The sequence below is a fragment of the Aythya fuligula genome, chromosome 12 (genome assembly GCF_009819795.1).
Source record: "Aythya fuligula isolate bAytFul2 chromosome 12, bAytFul2.pri, whole genome shotgun sequence".
Classification (NCBI taxonomy): domain Eukaryota; kingdom Metazoa; phylum Chordata; class Aves; order Anseriformes; family Anatidae; genus Aythya; species Aythya fuligula.
Window position 1 is genome coordinate 13505060 of NC_045570.1, and position 10184 is coordinate 13515243.

Genomic DNA, 10184 nt, shown 5'->3' on the forward strand with positions numbered 1-10184 from the left:
TATAAACTCTTTGCTTGTATTGTTGTAGTTTCTTGCAATAGTGGCTATACAGGAATGTACTCTACCAGATATGTCTGTAGAACCTTTTTCCCTTTGCCCACTGTGACCAAACACTCCTTCAGCCCCAGCGCATGAATCGTTTAATGCGATTTGTAGTTGCAGTGCAACAACACATTCTGCTACAGGCAAATTAAGCAACAGGAAAACTTCCTATTCTTTATCTCCATGTTTTTTTTTTTTTTGTATGTAAAGAACCATGAGAACTTGCATGTTTTCTTAAATAAATAAAATCCCTTGTACCTTGTAATCTCCCCAAATTACACTACTAGTGGATTTCAACATCCAGGATAGTGCATACCAGATTTGCCCCAAAGGGGAACAAATTCATTTTTAATTTATAATGTTGTCAAAAGAGCAACATAAAGAATTACAGATTTGAAATACCTAAAAAAAACTCATTATAAAATTGTGCTCTGCTGACATTGTAAAGTAAGGCAATGGTATTGAATCATGTGCTGTGAAATGGACACTACAGATGTATTTGGGAAACCTTGATAGCTTCTCTATTTATGAATCACTTTTTTAACCAGTCCATGGAAAAAAAGGCTGAACCAGAAACCAGTTTCTCTTTTAAGACAGGTTGGATGAAGGTTTTCAGCTATTTTATTTATTGTTAACAATTAAGATTGATTTTATTTTGTTGCTGCATAAAATAATAATAACATTTACTTCCTTTCCCTCTTGTGTTTCTGAACTCTTTCCTAGAGTAGCATTAGTATATGATGATGAAAAAGTGATACTCATGCTGGTGCCAGGTTGTCATTTTCTTATAATTTAATTCCCAGGCATTAGACCTGGTTGCTTTGCAGTAATTATTAGTTGCTTTTACTCCTCTAGCTAAAGCGATTTTAGCACCTGTTACAGGAAAGATTTTTAACATGATGATTAGCTATTTGCAGTAACTGTTGCAGTAGAGTAACAAAAGCTTGCACCATGTCACCTGATGTACTTTCTCTGTAATCTTTGGTACCGGTTTTCAACCATATTAATTGGCCTAGTTCAGTGGTAGCTGAATTATGTAGTGATTTGTATACCTGAGAATCTGGCCTATCCCTTTTTTCCCGTTTTTACCAAACAACATTTATTACCACCTTCATATTTGCTTTTGATATTTTCCTTTAGCAGATGGCTGATTTGGAGAACTTTAACCACAAAAAGCAACTATTAGAAATGTTATTTTTAAGATGTGTATATGTACACACATCTGAAACAGCTTTTGTTAGAGCATATCAGCTTTGAAAGATCAAGTCTTAAAAAGCTCAGATGCGGTAATTAAACTTGCACACACAATGTCTCAATTTTATCTCCCCACTTGAGATATCTAGGGCCTGTTCTCTTTCAGAGCACTTGACATTTTGATAGCCTTTGCATTTTAAGCCAGTTTTATTTGATCTCATGTGCATTGATGAGTACTCAGTACCTAGCTCAGTGTAATCTCAGGTGTTTTACATTAGGGAATAGGAGACTGAGTGTAGCCTGGAAGGGTTTGATTTTCTTAACTTGGAGAGCATTATACAGAATATCATCTAAAGGCAAGATGATTCAAATCTTGGAGCAAAACTGAGATACTTTGCACATGACATCATCCATTTTTTTCTTACCTCTGGCTACATACTGTCCAGATTCTGAATTAAAAGCTAACATCTGCTAACATCCTCACTAACTTCATAATTCTAATGCATTTGTGGAGCATCAGCCCTCAAAATTAGCAGAAGAGCTTCTGATTTTGCTCCCCTAAAGTTTTATGTTCTTGGCATTTGGATTATTCTCAGGTGTTAACCCCTAGTTTCTAAAACTTTATTTTTCTACATTTCTGACCACACTGTCAGTGGAACTTTCTTCTTAGTGCAACAGTATGCCTTACCCTCCAAAGAACAGTGGAATTGCAAATACTCAGATTAACATTTCACTAAAAGAAGCCCTGGTCTTGTACAACTAGTCTGCAGCCCCAAATCCTGGATACTGGCTGTATAGCCGGGCCCAAAGAGTCGTGGTGAATGGAGTCAAGTCCAGTTGGAGGCCAGTCACTAGTGGCGTTCCCCAGGGCTCGGTGCTGGGGCGGTCCTCTTTAATATCTTCATCGATGATCTGGACGAGAGCATTGTGCACCCTCAGTAAGTTCGCAGATGACACCAAGTTAGGTGCGTGTGTCGATCTGCTTGAGGGTAGGAAAGCTCTGCAGGAGGATCTGGATAGGCTGCACCGATGGGCTGAGGTCAACTGCATGAAGTTCAACAAGGCCAAGTGCTGGGTCCTGCACCTGGGGCACAATAACCCCAAGCAGAGCTACAGGCTGGGAGATGAGTGGTTGGAGAGCTGCCAGGCAGAGAAGGACCTGGGAGTGATGGTGGATAGTCGGCTGAATATGAGCCAGCAGTGTGCTCAGGTGGCCAAGAAGGCCAACGGCATCCTGGCTTGTATCAGGAACAGCGTGACCAGCAGGGCTAGGGAGGTGATCGTCCCCCTGTACTCAGCTCTGGTGAGGCCGCACCTCGAGTACTGTGTTCAGTTTTGGGCCCCTCGCTACAAGAAGGACATGGAGGTGCTTGAGCGGGTGCAGAGAAGGGCGACGAAGCTGGTGAGGGGCCTGGAGAACAAGTCCTACGAGGAGCGGCTGAGGGAGCTGGGCTTGTTCAGCCTGGAGAAGAGGAGGCTCAGGGGCGACCTTATCGCTCTCTATAGGTACCTCAAGGGAGGCTGTAGTGAGGTGGGGGTTGGCCTGTTCTCCCACGTGCCTGGTGACAGGACGAGGGGGAATGGGCTTAAGTTGAGCCAGGGGAGTTTTAGGTTAGATGTTAGGAAGAACTTCTTTACTGAAAGGGTTGTTAGGCATTGGAACAGGCTGCCCAGGGAAGTGGTGGAGTCACCATCCCTGGAAGTCTTCAAAAGACGTTTAGATGTAGAGCTTAGGGATATGGTTTAGTGGGGATTGTTAGCGTTAGGTCAGAGGTTGGACTCTGGACTCATGATCTTGAGGTCTCTTCCAACCTAAAAATTCTGTGATTCTGTGATCCCAGGTTCTGGCATGGCTTCCGTAACCCCTTTCTTCTGCAGCCAACCCAGTGTACCTCATGGAACCCTATGGTGTCCCCTGGATTCTCAGTGACTCTAAGGTGTTGCTTATAAGGTAAGACAGCAGTCAGTATGAGGTACCAGACCAAGTACTACACATAGTCAGTGTACACTAAAAATAGACATAATCAACAACTTAGATATTTTTAGTCTAGTTACAATAATACTAACTGGATTCCTGAACTATAAACATCAATTCCCTATAATACTATACTTAACACTCATACATGCAAACTTTCTAGCATCCACCCCTTTCTTGGGCATTATGCTAACCCTATTGGTATCCTTCTGGGTGCTAAGGTAGGCGCTATTGGTTTTCCTAAGGGTGGTGAGTTTTCAGCTGTATTTCTGACTCTTTGAGGAATGTAGTGTTCAAAATAGGAGGTTTCTTCCTCTGAGAGGTAGCTGAGTATTGATAATGCAAAAATGATTACATTCTCATTCTCGTACTTGGTTATTAGTTGTTTAGTACACTATATATACTCATCAGTCTATTCTTAGAGAAGAACTGTAATTACCTAGCATTTGGGATGTAAATTTTACTGATTGAGTTTCCTAAATGAGAGTTTATTAAAACAGCAATGATTTTCTTCTGAGGATTATTTTCTTATTAATTATTGGTCTGATCTAAACTATGCTTAAATGCTCTAAAAAGAGAGGGGGGAAATTAACACTGCATATAGGGAGGTGAAATTCAGGTGATGTCGTGATTAGTATACATAAAACATATCAAATGCATGGGAATATGATTGGTTCCATGCTTTATTTCCACTATCAATCCGCTATCAGTACCATATTCTTTATGCAACAAAAATATACAGTTAATATTTTCTTCTTTGAATAGAAATTCCACTCCATGGACTTTATCAACAGGTACAGTATTTCTTTGTGACAGTGTCATTTAGCATGCAGAGAGGGGCATGCTGATAAGAGCAAATGAGAATATATTAATGTTGTTATTGAGTTCTAATGTCAGTGTTCATTAACGCAGAAGGAAATGCAGCACTATGACCAAGACTTATGTATTAAAAATTACAACATTAAATGGCACACAATACAAAAATTGCTCTTTAGCTAAGAAGGTCCTATATAATTTGTTATGCGTACTCTCTTGATTAAAAATATTGCTTATAAGTTCCGACAACATACTAGAGAACAACTCAAAAAAAAAAAAAAAAAAAAAAAAAAGAAAAGAAACAGTTGCTCTCCTGTAGCATTTAGTATCATTTTTTCAACTAGTATTAGAGGATAATACAAGGCTGAGGTATACTTCAGATAATTTGAACACTGAAGCATGTTTGAACTGTCTTCACAAATCTGATGGGAAACCATGTTCTCTTGAATCCCGTGTCTGCTCTGCAGTATCACACTTTTCAGGATTGGTTTTCAGTTAACTGCTCTAGTGTATTTTTCAAATCAGTTACTGAGAGAAAGACAAAGCTAGAAGAGCTCATGTTCTTGACCTTTTAAGTTCATCTTCAGCCTCCTCAATCTTTACAACTTTTGCTTTTGGGTATTTCAATGGATGAAGCACTTTCACCATTATAATTCACATAAATGAGGCACCCTGGGACTGTTCTTATTGATTAGATATATTATCCTGCTGTGGATAACCAGACTTATCTCAGAAGTTATACAGCTCAGAGATGAGAAATTCTAACAAAAATCTCACACTACTGTCTTAAGCATTGTTTGTTTGTGTTTTATTTAATGACATAATTCACATGGTGATTGAAGGAATTATGGACTCCATGGACCCGAATAGTAATGAAGTTGTCCAATTCGTGACTCTTGGAAAGGGAAAATAAGACTAGTGAATAAGTAAAGTAGAACTGAAGTTTCAGTAAGCTTAGAAAATCACTAGGTGAAATCTGGTATCTAAGGGGAAAAGAGATTCTGGAGGTGCTGACAGTTCTTAAGGAAGAAATATTAAGACTAAGAGCAAAAAGTGTTCTAAAACAATGAAGGCATTTGGAAGCTTAGTGAAGCATCACGTTGGCTAAATAATTAGATCCTCAATGAGTTGATTATGAGAGATCAATAGAAAATAGAAAAGAAGTCAAAGTAGTAAGAGCATAAATCTGATAAATAAGTCATGTAAGAGAAACATCAAAAGACCGGATACAGCTAGCAAAGAAGATAAAGAAGAAAAGGGAGGATTTAGTAAGTATATTAGTAGTAAGAGGAAAATGAAGGAAAGAGTTGTTCTTCTTCTCAGATAAGAAGGAAAATAAATGATCACATGTTTGGAGAAGGTTAGAGTGTTAATGTTTTTTCTGCGTCAGTCTTAACTAAAAGGCTCATCTGTGATATATTTAAAGCTACTAATGTTAGTGGCAAAAGAGAAAACTTGTTACAGAACAGGGAAGGATTAGAACACAGATTTTGTGAATTGGATGATTTCACATCAGTGACAAGAAGATCACTCAAATTACTTGAGAGAATTGCTTAAAGTTGCTTTGAGTCTTAAGTGGTTATCTTTGAAATGGAAGATGGATGAAGGTCCAAATAAGTGCAAAATAGCAAGCATATTGCATTTTTTTAGTAAGGAGAAACTGAGAGAGCAGACTTACAAGTTAGGTCAAAACAGTAACAAAAAAATTAAGCTGTTTATAAACACACAAAAACAGTAAGAAAATTAATTGTACATAGTAATTAAAAAAGTAATGTCAAAACCAATCAATTTCCTTTTGTTTCAAGTACTCAATTGGTATATGTGAAGTGGTAAATATATATACATTCTCACTTTAATAAAGCATTTAATACTATAATATCAGTATTGTAAATTGTGTTGGACTGTCACAGAATTTAATCTATTTTAGGAATAAATTAGCTATTCTTTACTCAATTGTTGAGTGGAACAGAGAATAGGCTAAGTTATTTGCAAGGTTTCTTTCACAGTTTTTCTTTTTTTTTTTTTTTTTTTTTTTTTTTTTTTTTTTGAGTATTTTTACTGTCATAGTTTTCCAAAATAATATTTTCCATGTGAATTAGATTGTTTGTTTGAATTCTTTGTCTTTTAGTTTTGGTGTTTTGATTGGACCACTTTTTGATTTCTGTTAGTTGAGCACATTTTTTAGTCCAAATTCCACTTTTGAAATTGAATTGATTAGTCAGAAGTGCTGAGAAACGGATGTTATGTGTATGCACTCTGATCCATTTCTAGGCTTTCTTGACTTGGAGTCATTGCTTTGTCCTTGAAACATATTGCTTTGAACTTACAGTAATAATTAAAGAATAGTTTTTAAAAATGTATGACTTTTATATCATACCTTCCTAACAGTATTATACTTAATATTCTTATATCCACTGCATTTGTATTTCATATCTCCTTGGACTGTTCCTTTCTAAGTAGGGTAGAAGGCCATTGTCCGTTATCTATTGCCCTTCAAACACAGACCAGGGTCTGATTATTGTAAACAAACAGCACTGATCATGACACTTAAGATCTAGAAGTGATTATCTCAGCTCATTTATGTTGAGTATGTTTATTGAATTTAATTATAGGAAGGACCTTTTTGTTTTTCTGTAATAATAAAATGATACTGGAAAATCCCACATGTATATATCAAAGTATTGATCATCCAAGAAATGGATGATGAGCCAGATATAAAGCAGGTTTGAGTTGTTTGTTTAATATCACTTTCCAATTCTCTTCTCCTTGCCCTCAAGGTAACAGGCATGCTGAAATACAGCAAGATGTGTCAGCAAATCCCTAACTAAAGGGAAATGCTCTGATATAATTGATATTTACAATCGTGGTTTATTTACAAATTGACATGCTATAACACAATCATTTCCATATCCCTTTCAGGTATGCAGTTTAAGTAGAAACTCACACTTCAGTATTATTCATTAGTGATATTCATGTAGCTGACACAGAAATGGTGGGTGAGAAACGTCCTGTCTATTCAAGAGGGTTTTTGATTTTATTGTAAGGAATTTTTTTTTCTGTTGCTTTTTGTTTGCAGAAGTGGGAAATATGGAGATAGCTGATCACCACATGGTATGCTATCTTTACTGAGGAGGTCTGTTTTAATATGAAAAATAATGGCAGAAAGGCCATTTTAGTAAGTGGGAAAATTGACAGTGAGTACTGCTGTCAGCAGCTGCTTCTGCAGAAACATGTTCTGGTTAACATTAGCAGAGATCCTCAATGGAATCTGGAATGTAGATTCTGGAAATAGACACTGAAATAACGTTGCATACTTTGGATGTGAGAAATACTAGGACATGCTCATATAAGATTCAGTTACTGCTGTTAGGCATGGTCAGAAGTCTCCCTAAGTGCCAATTAACAAAGAGATTTCCTCTTTTTATAAAGACTCTGTAATACTTTCCATCCACAGGAGAACTGTCTATAAAGTTTACACAAGTTGATAAAATCAACTTTATTTCTGGAAAGAATTTTCAATGTTTATCAGTGTATAATTATTTTACCTCTTGATTGTTGTGTAGAATAATGAAAATAGACTATTTTTCAAATAGGCCTTCACTAAAATATCATTTTGACACAAATCCACATTTCCTCTTCCTCCTCAACCCAAAAATTTGCCAAGCCACTCTATCTGATCTAGGAAAAAGGCTGCAAAAATTAGTCAACCATACGAATGAGATAACAGCATACCTCTTCTTACTGTTCTACATTTTTCAGAAAGAGCTCCAAGGGGCAAACATGCTCTGTTTTCATATGTACTAATTACCTCTTATTGTAAGATTAAAAGTGTAATTGAATTACACAGTTACACTTTTTGGTAGTAAAGAGGGAACTTGATTGGCATACCCGTTTTAAAATTTGTACAGTGTATTGTTTCACGATGATTGGTCTACCCTGAAATTCTTAGTATATGACCATCTCCTGGCAGTTTGTTGTCTCTCTACTCAGTATCGTAAATATCTGCTAATTGTAAAAGCAACAAAAACTGCTGAAATGGAATGCTTATGATGCCTGCCTTAATATCATAGAATCATAGAATCATAGAATATCCTGAGTTGGAAGGGACCCTTAAGGATCATCAAGTCCAACTCTTGACACCGCACAGGTCTACCCAAAAGTTCAGACCATGTGACTAAGTGCACAGTCCAATCTCTTCTTAAATTCAGACAGGCTCGGTGCAGTGACCACTTCCCTGGGGAGCCTGTTCCAGTGTGCAACCACCCTCTCTGTGAAGAACCCCCTCCTGACGTCCAGCCTAAATTTCCCCTGCCTCAGCTTAACCCCGTTCCCGCGGGTCCTGTCACTAGTGTTAATGGAGAAAAGGTCTCCTGCCTCTCGACACCCCCTTACGAGGAAGTTGTAGACTGTGATGAGGTCTCCCCTCAGCTTCCTCTTCTCCAGGCTGAACAGGCCCAGTGACCTCAGCCGTTCCTCGTACGTCTTCCCCTCCAGGCCTTTCACCATCTTCGTAGCCCTCCTCTGGACACTTTCCAACAGTTTCATGTCCTTTTTATACTGTGGTGCCCAGAACTGCACACAGTACTCGAGGTGAGGCCGCACCAGCGCAGAGTAGAGCGGGACAATCACCTCCCTTGACCTACTAGCGATGCCGTGCTTGATGCACCCCAGGACACGGTTGGCCCTCCTGGCTGCCAGGGCACACTGCTGGCTCATATTCAACTTGCTGTCTACCACGACCCCCAGGTCCCTCTCTTCTAGGCTGCTCTCCAGCGTCTCATCGCCCAGTCTGTACATGCAGCCAGGGTTTCCCCGTCCCAGGTGCAGGACCCGGCACTTGCTCTTATTGAGCTTCATGCGGTTGGTGATCGCCCAGCTCTCCAACCTGTCCAGATCCCTCTGTAAGGCCTTTACGCCCTCATTTGAGTCCACAACTCCTCCAAGTTTGGTGTCATCAGCAAACTTGCTCAAAATACCCTCTATTCCTACATCCAGATCGTTTATAAAAATATTGAAAAGTACTGGCCCTAAAATGGAGCCTTGAGGGACCCCACTGGTGACCGCCCGCCAGCCTGACGCAGCCTCATTTACCATAACCCTTTGGGCCCTGCCCGTTAGCCAATTGCTCACCCATCGTATGATGTTTTTATCTAGCTTTATGGTGGACATTTTGTCCAGTAGGATCCTATGGGAAACCGTGTCAAAAGCCTTGCTGAAGTCCAAAAAAATCACATCAGCTGGTTTCCCTTGGTCCACCATACGGGTGATCTTATCATAAAAGGAAATCAGGTTAGTTAGGCAGGACCTACCCTTCACAAACCCATGCTGGCTGGGACCAATGACTGCTTTGTCCCCCAGGTGCGCCTCAATAAGTCCAAGAACCAACTTCTCCATGATTTTACCAGGCACTGACGTGAGACTGACAGGCCTGTAATTGCTAGGGTCTTCTTTCTGACCCTTCTTGAAAATCGGCACAACATTTGCCAGCTTCCAGTCTACTGGGACCTCTCCAAATTCCCAGGATCGTTGAAAAATAATTGAAAGAGGTTCCACGATGACATCCGCCAGCTCTTTAAGCACCCGGGGATGAATCCCATCCGGACCCATTGACTTGTAGGGATCCAGGTGGAGTAGCAAATCCCGCACACGTTCAGGGTCAGTTGGGAGTTTGTCATCCCCACCGTCCCGGCCCTCCAGCTCAGGGCACCCTGGGTCCCGAAGCCCATCATCGGCATTGAAGACAGAGGCAAAGAAGGCGTTAAGCGTCTCTGCTTTGCCTACGTCATCGTCTGTGAGGAGACCTTCCCTATCAAGGAGCGGCCCTATGTATTCTTTAGTTCTCCTTTTTCCATTTACATATCTAAAAAAACCCTTTTTAATTTTCTCTCACAGACACAGCCAGCTTCAACTCTAGCTGTGCTTTGGCCACTCGAACTTTCTCCCTACAAACACGAACAGCATCCCTGTATTCTTTCCATGATGCCTGGCCCTCCTTCCAGTAGCGAAACACTCTCTGTTTCCGCCTAATTTCCATTAGAACGTTCCTGGTCAGCCACGCCGGCCTCCTGCCCCACCTGCCTGACTTGCGATATTTTGGAATTGCCTGATCTTGTGCTTCTAGGAGGCATCGCTTAAAGAGTGACCAGCACTGGTGGAC